Source organism: Otolemur garnettii, unplaced genomic scaffold (genome assembly GCF_000181295.1).
Source record: "Otolemur garnettii isolate 467f Iridium unplaced genomic scaffold, OtoGar3 scaffold00034, whole genome shotgun sequence".
NCBI lineage: Eukaryota > Metazoa > Chordata > Mammalia > Primates > Galagidae > Otolemur > Otolemur garnettii.
The window spans coordinates 12,872,049-12,883,645 of record NW_003852429.1 but is presented as its reverse complement, the minus strand read 5'-3'; positions in this window follow the sequence as shown (position 1 = coordinate 12,883,645).

Here is an 11,597-nt window from a genome sequence, read left to right as displayed (position 1 = left end):
GGCTATAGTCTGCATTAAGGTTATAGTCTATGTTAGGCTATAGTCTACATTAGAGCTCTAGTCTACATTAGGGCTATAGTCTACACTAAGGTTATAGTCTACATTAGGGTTCTAGTCTACATTAGGGCTATAGTCTGCATTAGGGCTGTAGTCTACATTAGGGTTATAATCTGGTTTAGGGCGATAGTCTACATTAAGGTTATAGTCTATAGTAGGCTATAGTCTACATTAGAGCTCTAGTCTACATTAGGGATATAGTCTACATAACATTAGGGCTATAGTCTGTGTTATATTAGGGCTATGGTCTACACTACAGTTATAGTCTATATTAGGGCTATAGTGTACATTAGGGATATAGTCTACGTTAGGGCTCTAGTCTACATTAGGGCTGTGGTCTACATTAGGGTTATAGTCTGCTTTAGGGCTGTGGTCTACATTAGGGTTACAGTCTGCTTTAGGGCTATAGTCTGCATTAGGGCTCATTCTCAGTGCTCTATTATTTCTATGGGTTTTGCAAAAGGCATAATGACATGTATTAACTAGTGTAGTTGTTGAGTGGCTGAACACGGCCACACACAAGTCCTTTTCCCTCTCCTCCCTCTCTCCTCCTAAGACAACCAACACAAAGGCCCTAGCTAGCCCACCCCCCGGAAGTTCACCCCATAGGATCCTGATGCAATAGGCAACCTGTGGATGGTTCCCACCCCTTACAGCCCCATATAAAAGGGGTCTCTAACTGCTCCTCTGATGCAGACCCAAGTGTGAAACCTGATCTGAACACCTCCTCTGTCGCCCTGTCTCTAGGCACCATTGCTTACACTTTTCAGTAGTTTCATACCGAATACTCCTCTACTCTGTTGTACTGCTCTAGAATCATCATAAGTATATATTTTATCCATCTATAGGTTTTTAGTTGGCCAATCCATATATTTTATCCAACAGTAGGTTTTTAGTTGGCCAAAAGAAAAAGCAAGTCAATATTAATTTAGAGAAAACAGATGTCTCTCTCCAGGTTTATATGTTTCATTGTTATTATTTTTATAATTAAATAATTATTTATTATTAAATAAAAATACATTTTCCAAATTATGAGTGGAAATAGGACCTATAAAGGTAGAAAAACATTTCCTGGAAGCCTCAAGGTTTTTATAGTTTCCCTAAAAATAAAGTTAAGAAAAATGATTTTTACAATTATAAAAATTCTTTATTACCACAAAACTCTTCACGAAGAATTTGTTTTTCACACTGCTTCCAGTTGGTATGATCACATTACAGTATTACTCACTGCAATCTAACCTTTTACATTCTACATCTGAGTACTGAGAAAATGATACACAACCAGACACTCAGCTTTACTGCAAATTGCGTAGTTTTATAAGTGTCTTGTGAAGTGTATAATGTAAACTAATATTTAAGATATGTCTATAAAATTCCTTATTGCTTTCTTATTTATATTAGTCACCAGTAAAAACGTCAGCAGAAGGGACATGAAGACTGTAGCTACATATATGTGTAATTCACTATTTGTATATTAAAATAATACATCATTAAATCCACATCATTAAAATCTTTAAAAGAAATCTTATCTGTCTACGTGTACAATAATGCTATATATTGGCACTTTTTAAAAGCCACTTTTTTATAAAAGCAGAAACACTGCAAATAATTCTTTTTAAGGTTATATTGTCATTGGACATAGCAGATTTGGCATTGACTTGTAACAGAAAAAAAGGTGAATATAACCTCTAAGCTCATAAAGTCGCATTTCTAACATTTATGTCACTAAATGCTGTAGGCCGTATCCTGAACTTTTCAACTCACATGTGCATGTTGACTAAGATGGTATGTGTAGCCTGTGAGGTATCTGTTGTGCCCATATCATCTATACAACAGAGAAATTCTCAAAAAGACCAGACAATTGCTGAATAATATTACATGCACTTGTACAATGTGATGTATTGAGTGATAACTTAATAAAAGTTACATTTGAATAACAATTACCATGCAAAATGTTCTCTTTAAAATGAATATGGTAACAGTTATATTTTTCCTTAATTTGTGAGAAAAACCAGGCAATTGGTAACTTGGGAAGATATCTAAAGTAAGCAGGTGGATAGAATGTGGAGAAAGATCTGAACCTATGAACCAACATGCTGTAATAAGTGAGATGCAGCCTTTGTTGGTTAGATGTGTGTGTCCCCCAGTGTCTGTCATTGGACATGTTTCATGTTGCTCTTGACGTGAGAAATGTTACAACTAATGTGATCAACATTTGGCAAACATTGCAGAGTGGAAAGAACCTTCTCAGTCTAACCAGTGGCTGTGGAACTCCGCTGCCGTCACTGTTCGGTTGTGTGTGCACGACCTCTTTTATAAACCTGCAAACTATTAGGTTTTGAATGGGGACTGAAAAAGTTAACTATGGAAACATTCTGGTTGAACACGACAAAGTATGCAAATTTTTCTTAGTTTATTGGATGATTTGGCACAAAACCCCAGGACCTGTTCCAGCCCCATCAGGTTCATCTGTAAAAGCACAGAGTGTGGCGTATTAAGCAGCGAAAATTTTATTTAACTGAGATTGTTAATGCCAAAGAAGCTTGGCAAAGTGAGCAGGGCAAAGGTTAATGCAACTGAGTTATCACTAAACTGACCGATGAATTCAAGTTGAGGAGGAGGAGCACGAGGGCATTGGAAAAAACAGTAGGGCCTCGTATGTCTTAAATACAAGTCGAGTTATTGAATGATTGTCAGTGAGCTCTCGGAGAGCAGAGTGCTTAAGATTTGGGAGGGTTTCATCATGCTTAGTAATGGCAAAATCTAGGGTATAACAATTTGAGAGAGAGCGCCAGAGAGAGGGAGAGAGAGCAGAGTTATAAAGAATTATGAGATCTTACGTGTTACTGCCCTTTGTAGACATTCTGTTTGACTTAAGTAACTAAATTTTTTTCTTTTGTCATCCAATGATCATGCTTTCCTTTCATTTCTTACTCAAACCTTCTCTCCGTATTGTAGAATTCTATTAGTTTTTATCACCTTCATGAGCAATTTCTTGGTGCCACTGGTCATAAACTATCTCTCACCTCTCATTAGTTACATTCTCTAATATTAATATAAAACTTTATAAGTGTCCAGGAGATTTCCGTATGATTTAATTAATATATGAACTAACTATAGTTATGAAATCATTACCGATCTAGATACTGAAGATTTATAATCGGGTGACATTAACAAGTATGTGAAGTATTTGTAGAAGCATTAAGCATATACAAGTAAATGAGCACAATTTATTTGTAATAAATTGAATAAGTTAAATAATAAAATGTATAATTGACTTTAAAAAAAGCAAGTGATTTTTTATTCTAAATTTTTCTAGATAGCAGTAAGAGTCCCAGAATAATTCAATTCAGAATGAATGATTCATCAGTGGAAGTCTGTTATTTCATTCTTATCACTTTTCCATACTCATTACTTTATATGTAGTAAATTGACATAGGACAAAGAACACTGAAGTTCAGTAGCTAGATCTATTGTTTAATAGCTGGTAGACTTCAAAAGTGCCATCTAACTTGATGGGCATTAATCTCTCTGTTCTTAAAGTAGTGCATTACTGCTCAGAGAAATCGTGAACTTGAGCACTGAATTAGAAATATTTGTATTTTGGTACTGTGATTTACCAACTGTGAAATCTTATGCAATCTTTTTGAAACTCTCTTCTCTCATGCATTCTAGTTTATTATAATATTGTGATTATTACACAGTTAAAATAATGTGAGCACATATTTATATTATAATACTATGCTGAAGACTAAAATTTTCATAATTAATTTTGAGTGAAGTAGTGCTTTCATTCTTTGGTGCGTATATGAAATAAACTCTTTTATCCTTCTCAATGTTCAAATATCACACAAAAACACAAACCACATTAAATTAATGTTAGTAATTAATATCTAAAAGTTCTAATGAACAAATATGTGGGCTTTATTCTTGATCATATTTACTCACTTATATTCATCTTATTAATATTTACCATGTATTTATAATTTTTATTCATTTCTTTATTTTGTTGAGACAGAGTCTCACTCTGTTGCCCTGACTATAGCACCATGGCATCATTGTGGTTCAAAACATCCTCAACCTCTTGAGCTCAAGTGATCCTCTTGCTACAGTCTTCCATGTAGCTGAGATGACAGGAACCCGCCACAACATTCAGCTATTTTTAGAGACAGGGTCTTGCTCTTGCTCAGGCTGGGCTCAAACTCCTGAGCTCAAGCAACCCACCCATCTTGGCCTCCCAGAGTGCTGGGATTACAGGTGTGAGCCACCGCACTTGGTCTAGTTACCAATTTTAATATCCTGTTTGTTCCTATTGCAGAGCACGAAGCTTCCCTTGTGTTTCATGCCTCTGCTGGAATACATTATTTTATATTCCTTTTTTTATGTATTAATGTTTTATTTCATTATTCAATTATATCCTCCATTATATTAACACTTTGTTTTTTTTTTTTTCAGCTGAGAAGATATATATTTAAAGGCTCTGTAGAAATAATCTCACCATCTCTATATCACAAACACAGCACATTGGTCATTCATTTGGAAGAGAGAGAATTATTATAGTCCACCTCAGTGGTCTAAAGGAAAAGAGCTAGACCCTCGACTTCTACATCGTGGAAACTGTAGCATTGACTGCAGTTCAGAAATACGCAACGGTGAGGTCATAAAGAACCAAATATGTGGCAATAGATTCATGATATCCAGATGTTTTATTGAAAAGTGTTGTTCATTTTTAATTTTCTTAATAATCTTAAAACAAGCAAAGATTTGGGGTTAGATATTTAGCTGGTTTTTCCATTCATAACTTAGTTTAATCCAGGAGTTCTGTTCTAAATTACTAAAATACATATAGAAAAAAACTACAATAAAATATGATTATATCTATAACACAAGGATAAGGAAATTACTGGAAAATGTAAGTAAACTTATAACCCAATTTTAGCCCAAGAATATGGGGAAAGCGGAGAGGGAGGGGGGAGGAGGGGGGAAGATGGGTGGAAGGAGGGTGATTGGTGGGATCACGCCTATGGTTCATCCTATAAGGGTACACGTGAATCTCTCTAAATGTAGAATATAATTGTTTTGACACAATAACTAAGAAAATGACATGAAGGCTATGTTAACCAGTTGGATAAAGGTATTTCAAATTGTGTATGGAAACAGCACACTGTACCCCATGATAGTATTAATGTACACAGCTATGATTTAATTTAAAAAAGATAAATTCATATTTTAATTATATCTTGCTGAAATAAGAGGTAAGCAGGACTTTCTCCCTAATATCAAAGTCAAGGGCAAGTTCAGGAAGGACATATTCTTGGATGACCCAACACCCTAAGTAACAGGTTCTGAAAATGACCACTTACACAGCTCACAGCATCTCAGTACCACTGCCCTGGGGTGGGAATGATGGGGGAGAATTTAACAGCCTTAAAAAGAAACTGTAAAATACTTACATTAGGTATTTATATAACTAATATATACATGAAAAGACAAAGATATTCTTATGTCTCCTTCACTGAACATAAGAATAACAAGCTCAACTACAAACATATTGTAGTTTTAATCCTCATATCATGGTTTTAATTTATATTTTCCTGATTAGACAATCTCATTGTAAATCAGGAAAATATAAATTAAAACCATGATATGAGGATTAAAACTACAAGATGTTTACCTCTGGTTACAATGGAGGAGGTTGTGAAAGATCTTTGCTACTGTTGAAAAACAAGAAATCATCAGATAAACAAAAATTATATTTTTTCCTTAAAGCAAGTGTTTCCAAATGTTCTGTAATGGGCCAGGGAATAAATATTTTAGCCTTGTAGGTCGGGGAAAAAAATAAAAAAAGGAAAACATAGCACTGATATTTGTAAAGAGGAAGCAGTGCTGTATGTAAAAAAAGATAATTTACCCTTTAAGCATAAAATTAAATTTAATTAATGTGTTTTCATTTTACTGCATTTTGAAAGTAGTACTATTCTTTAAGTAGAAGTTTATTTCTCTTGAGAAATTTATAATATTCCTGCCTCTCTTTAAAAAGTCGTATCAGAAGATAAAACTATTCCATCCTAGGAAGAGCAGAATCTATGAAGCAGAAAGACTTGGAACTACACCCCTGTACTACATAACTGTGAATTGCCAGACTTCTCTGGGCCAGAAGTTTCTCATCAACAAAATAATGTATGAGAGAAGGAACATTTATATACTCAGAGGCATAAGATGAAAGGCAGCAATCAGGGAATAATAAATAATACATTTTATGAAACTCTCAGAGATTATGTTATTGTTTTGTTTTTCTTTTGCCAAGAAAATCTTTGTTCTATTTTTTAAATTATGAGAAAGAACTTCGTTGAACGTAAGAATAACCAGCTCAGCTGGGTGCTGTGGCTCACCCCTGTTCCTAGTCCAGGTGGGTGGATTGCCTGAGCTTATCGGTTTGAGACCAACCTGATAAGCTACTGTTGAAATAGGCAGGCATCTCTAAGAAATAGCCAGGCATTGTGGCAGGTGCCTATAGTTCCAGCTACTTAAGAGGCTGAGGCAAGAGGATTGCTTAAGTCCAGGAGTTAGAGGTTGCTGTGAGCTAAAATGTCATGGCACTTTACCAAGGGTAACCAAGTAAGAATCTGTCTCAAAAAAAAATTATAACATGCTTACTTGGAAATTTGCTCTAACCCCAAAGTGTTATCATTCAAATAATATTTTCTTTAAGACTCATATTAATAACGTTTTATTCTTTAAGTTCTTTGCTCTCCTTTCCTAAGTGCATTTGTATACTCTAATATGAAAGTCAGTTATTACTAGTCCACGAGTGTTCAATCGGACATGATTCGTTTCTATTTCTTGTGCTATGCAAATGTGTTACATTTTGTTTCTTCTATTTCTTCCCCGTGTTTCTTAGGGCAGCGCTGGGATAGGACACTGGATTCATTCTTTGTCTTCTTTACCGCTGTTCTTCTATGTCTACTTGGCAAATATTAATATTGTTTTCTTTTTGTGTTTCAGGAATTGAGCAGAAACTTTCTTGGTGTCACCTTTTCTTCCGAGAAGGTCTGAGGAGAGGACGGGGTTGTGGGAACGGGTTCTGTTGGGCAGCAGCTGCTCAGAGCGCTGTTGCTGGCAGGAGGCTCCCTGTACTACATTTCAGCATAGCCTGATACTGGTGTTGACAGCACCTGTTACAATACAGACTCATAAAAATAGATGGACTTTAAAAAAATCAGTCTGTGACATATTTGTGTTAATACAGACATACTCAAACATTGTGAGCTTTTAATTGCAATATATAAATGCTATTCTCTAAGGTCAGAAAAATAAATTCAAGAATTCATCCTAGAAAAAGTGTTACCTACTGCATTGTGGTATATCAATCAGTATGATCACCAGATGGAGAAAGGGAGTACTTCAACGGTGGCTGGAGTGACATTCTGCAGTTAGACTGGTAGCTCTTATTCCAGGATGAGTTTGTAAACATAATTGTTTGATGTCATAGTTATTCTAACATTAGAAATTCAAATATAATTAGCTCAATATTCTGGATTTGCTGTATTTTTAATTTCATCTACTTGCCCCCCAAATTTTACTTATACTATTATCTTTTACTTGAAAAATTAAGTAGACATTTAGAAAAAAGGTAAAAACACTATACATGTATTAAGAGCAGATTTGTAAACTTAGAAGACTACAAAATTGTGAATTTAAGAAATTTCTTTTACATTGAACCTATACATCTTCTAGTCAGTATCCATAGGATTACTTTCTTAATGGAACGTGAAAAGAAAGTTTGCGTTCATTAAAGGATTTTTGCCCCTATACTGTGATCTGTTTAAAACTTTATCCATAACACATCACATCTGTTGAGGAAGTTATTTATTTTTCTTAGATTCTGTTTTTAAGTTATAAGACACTATTTTATATGGTATAGGTAAATACTATTTACTATAGCTCAAAATACAAAATTCAAACTGTAAAATATTGTTGAAAAGTTCGGCCCCCTAATTTCACTTGCAGTTAGGTCGTAGAAATGACATCCTAACTGTAGGATGGTGGTTCACCCTATTTCCAAAAACAGGAAAGGCTTAGCATGCTTTCAAAAATCATAGATTTGACTATTTGTTTAACTGATGAAAGCTGTTAACTGCAAAAACAACCTAGATGAATTATAAATCAAAAAGGGATAAGCCTTTCTAAGGGGCTTGATGAGAGGGGACTGATGAGTGTGTTCACTTCTGGGGAATAAGAACTGTGCCCCAGACAAGAGACAGGAGAAGTAGAACTCAGGGCACAAACATGGCTGGAAAGAGAGGTGGGAACCCAGAAACCCTCGAGCTCCACGGACCATTTGCACCCCAGCCAAGTATATGCAGTGACCTCCCTGCATGCACAGAGGCCACATTCTAAACATTAAGGGTCTGACCGCAGAATACAGGGCGATCAGTTCAAGACAATGCCCAGTGGGGGCTGTGCACAGGGCCAGGGAAATGCTGTGAGCTCCTTGAAGCCCTCCTGCCTTTACTGAGTCCAAAGAAGCTACTGAAAATGCTAGAGCACAAAACGGGACTTTCTCAAGGACACCAAAACCAAGAAGACAAAGAGAGTTCTCCAGTAATTCAGAATACTGAAAGTCCGGTTTTGAAGCAGAAAAAATTCCAAATGACATGGAGAGGTGGTGACTGGGCTGTACATCTTAATATCACTAGTGTTTCAGGGGCTTAGAGACACCTGCACTCAAAAGATTATTGAAGCACAATTCACAATTGCAATGATGTGGTATCAACCCCAGTGCCCCATCCATTCACATGTGGATTAACACGTGGTGTATGTTTACCATGGAGGTCTTACCCAGCCATAAAAAGTATTGAATGACTGTGTTTGTAGCAACTTGCATTGAAGGTAAGCCAGTACCTTAAGTAAAGGACCCAGAAATAAGAGAAAAACACCACCTGTACCCTCTCTAGTAATTTGCAACTAACTAACAGACACACATGGGCACAGAGAGAAATAAAAATCATTGGAAATCATGAAGGTGGACTGGGAGAGGAGAAGGTGACATCCTGCCTAACAGATATGAAGGACACTGTTTACACAGGGCACACTCAGCACACCAGACTAAAGATTATAGAGACTATTCATGTAACAAATCATTTTGTACCCCCTTAATATTTTGAAGAATAAAAAACAAAAGAATGTCCTGATTCCTTGTTCAAAATAGTGAGTTGTCAGTAAATTGAATCTAACGATACTTCAAATTTCAGAAGTAGCTTATGTAGAGAACCAAGCCACTCAGTTTAACGTTAAGTTACCGACAGGAGTAGTGGTGTGAGCTTTTGTGGAGTGAATGCGATGTGTGCCCTACTTTATAAACTTTTGTATTTGTGCTCTTATACTATTATATTTCTGAAAATGTCCACATGCATCAATACAAACATTAGTGAACATATGAAAAGTGACCAATGACTAATAGTAACAATAGTTAACAGAAGTAGACTCAGAGATAACTCAGATGATACTGTAATCCCAGGTGGAGAATTTTTAAGCAATAACTATAAATATCTTAAAGGATATTGTGGAAAGGCTGTACAGCATGTCTGAGCACATAAGAAATTTCAATAATGAGATAAAAATAATTTTTAAAAATAATCAAAAGTAAAAGTTAGAAATAAAAACTAGACATCAAAAATTAAAAATTTAGTTAATGTGATTAACAGTTACATCAAACATATATCAGATATAAAAACACAGTCAAATTTAAAGTAAAAATAATCAAAAATGTATGTAAGATGTGGGTGTGAAATATTAATATCAGATAAACTAGACTTCAAAGCAAGAGGCATTATTAGAAATGAAAATATATTTTACAGTAAATAAACAGCAAATTTATGAAGATGGCATATCAACCCTAAATGTGATAAATAACATAACAGAATTCAAAATTGCTAAAACTATAAAAGTAAATGAAGCGTCTATGATCATAATTTGGAATCGGGGGGTGGCACCTGTGGCTCAGTGAGTAGGGCGCCGGCCCCAACTCGGCCCAGGCAAATTACAACAACAACAACAAAAAATAGTCAATAGTTGTGGCAGGTGCCTACCGTCCCAGCTACGTGGGAGGCTGAGGCAAGAGAATCACCTAAGCCCAGGAGCTCGAGGTTGCTGTGAGCTGTGACACAACAGCACTTTACCAAGGGCAACAAAGTGAGACTTCGTCTCAAAAATAAATAAATAAAGGGCAGCACCTGTGGCTCAAAGGAGTAGAGCACAGGCCCCATATACTGAAGGGGGTGGGTTCAAATCCAGTGCCAGCTAAGAAACTACAAAATAAATAAATAAATGAATAAACAAACAAAAATAAATAAGGTGGCACCTGTGGCTCAACAGAGTAGGGCGCTGACCCCATATGCTGGAGGTGGTTCAGCAGGTGCCAAAAAGTGCAAAAAAATAAAAAATAAAAATAAATACATAAAAATAATTTGGTATCAAAGGGAGAGATAATGAGGTAGAAACAGAAATAAGAATATGAAAGAGAAAGAATATACAAATTACCAATATTGGGGCTAAAAGTCTAAACATTATTACATATCCTAAAAAAGGAAATATTATGATTATCTATGTAAACAAATTTAGCAACTCAGAAGAAATGAAAAAAATTACTCAAAAGGACAACTTTAAAAACTAAGACAAGCTGAAAAGAAAAGTTTTGATAACAATGTCTCTATTAATATAATTAATTAGTTCTAAAAATATTTTCTCAAAAGTGCAACTTCTCACAGATGCCCTTATAGATCAAGTATATTAAACATTTAAGGAATAAATAGTACTAATCTAACCCCAATATTATACAGATTATTTCATAAAAGGGATTATTTCCTAGCATACCCTCCAAATCCAAAATAAACCTGATAAAGATATTGTAGAATAAGAAAACTATAGCTCAACATCCCTAGTGAACATAATCACAGTGATTGATTATGCTTGATCAACAAAATTAATGCTCAACCAACACACAATTAATTGAATGTCACAGAGCATTAAAAGGATAGTATTCAACACATCATGACCTATTTGAAATTATACCAAGCCTACAAGATTGGTTTAACATTTTAAAATCAATTATTAATAGAACTTAAAAATGTATATGATTATTTAATAGATACAGAAAGAACATTTGAGTAAATGCAATATATATTTATGAAAAATCTCTCAGAAAATCCTGAATAGCAAGAAGTCACTCAGATTTAGAACAGTGATTGTCAACCTTCCTAATGCCACAATATATTTTCATTGTGAGAAAGGGGTCGCCACCCACAGGTTGAGAACCGCTGCTTTAGAAGAACATCCAAACACACCTGCACTGGACCTCACATGTGAGAGTGGACTCATTCAGCCCTTTCCCCAAGAACGATAACATCATAAGTTTTCCACTGTCACCATCGTTATCGAACATTGTGCCAGGGACTTACCAATTACAGTTTGGTACAGATAAGTAAAATACATAAATTTTTAAAAAGAAAGAAAGAAAATTCTGCAGACAATTGGCACAG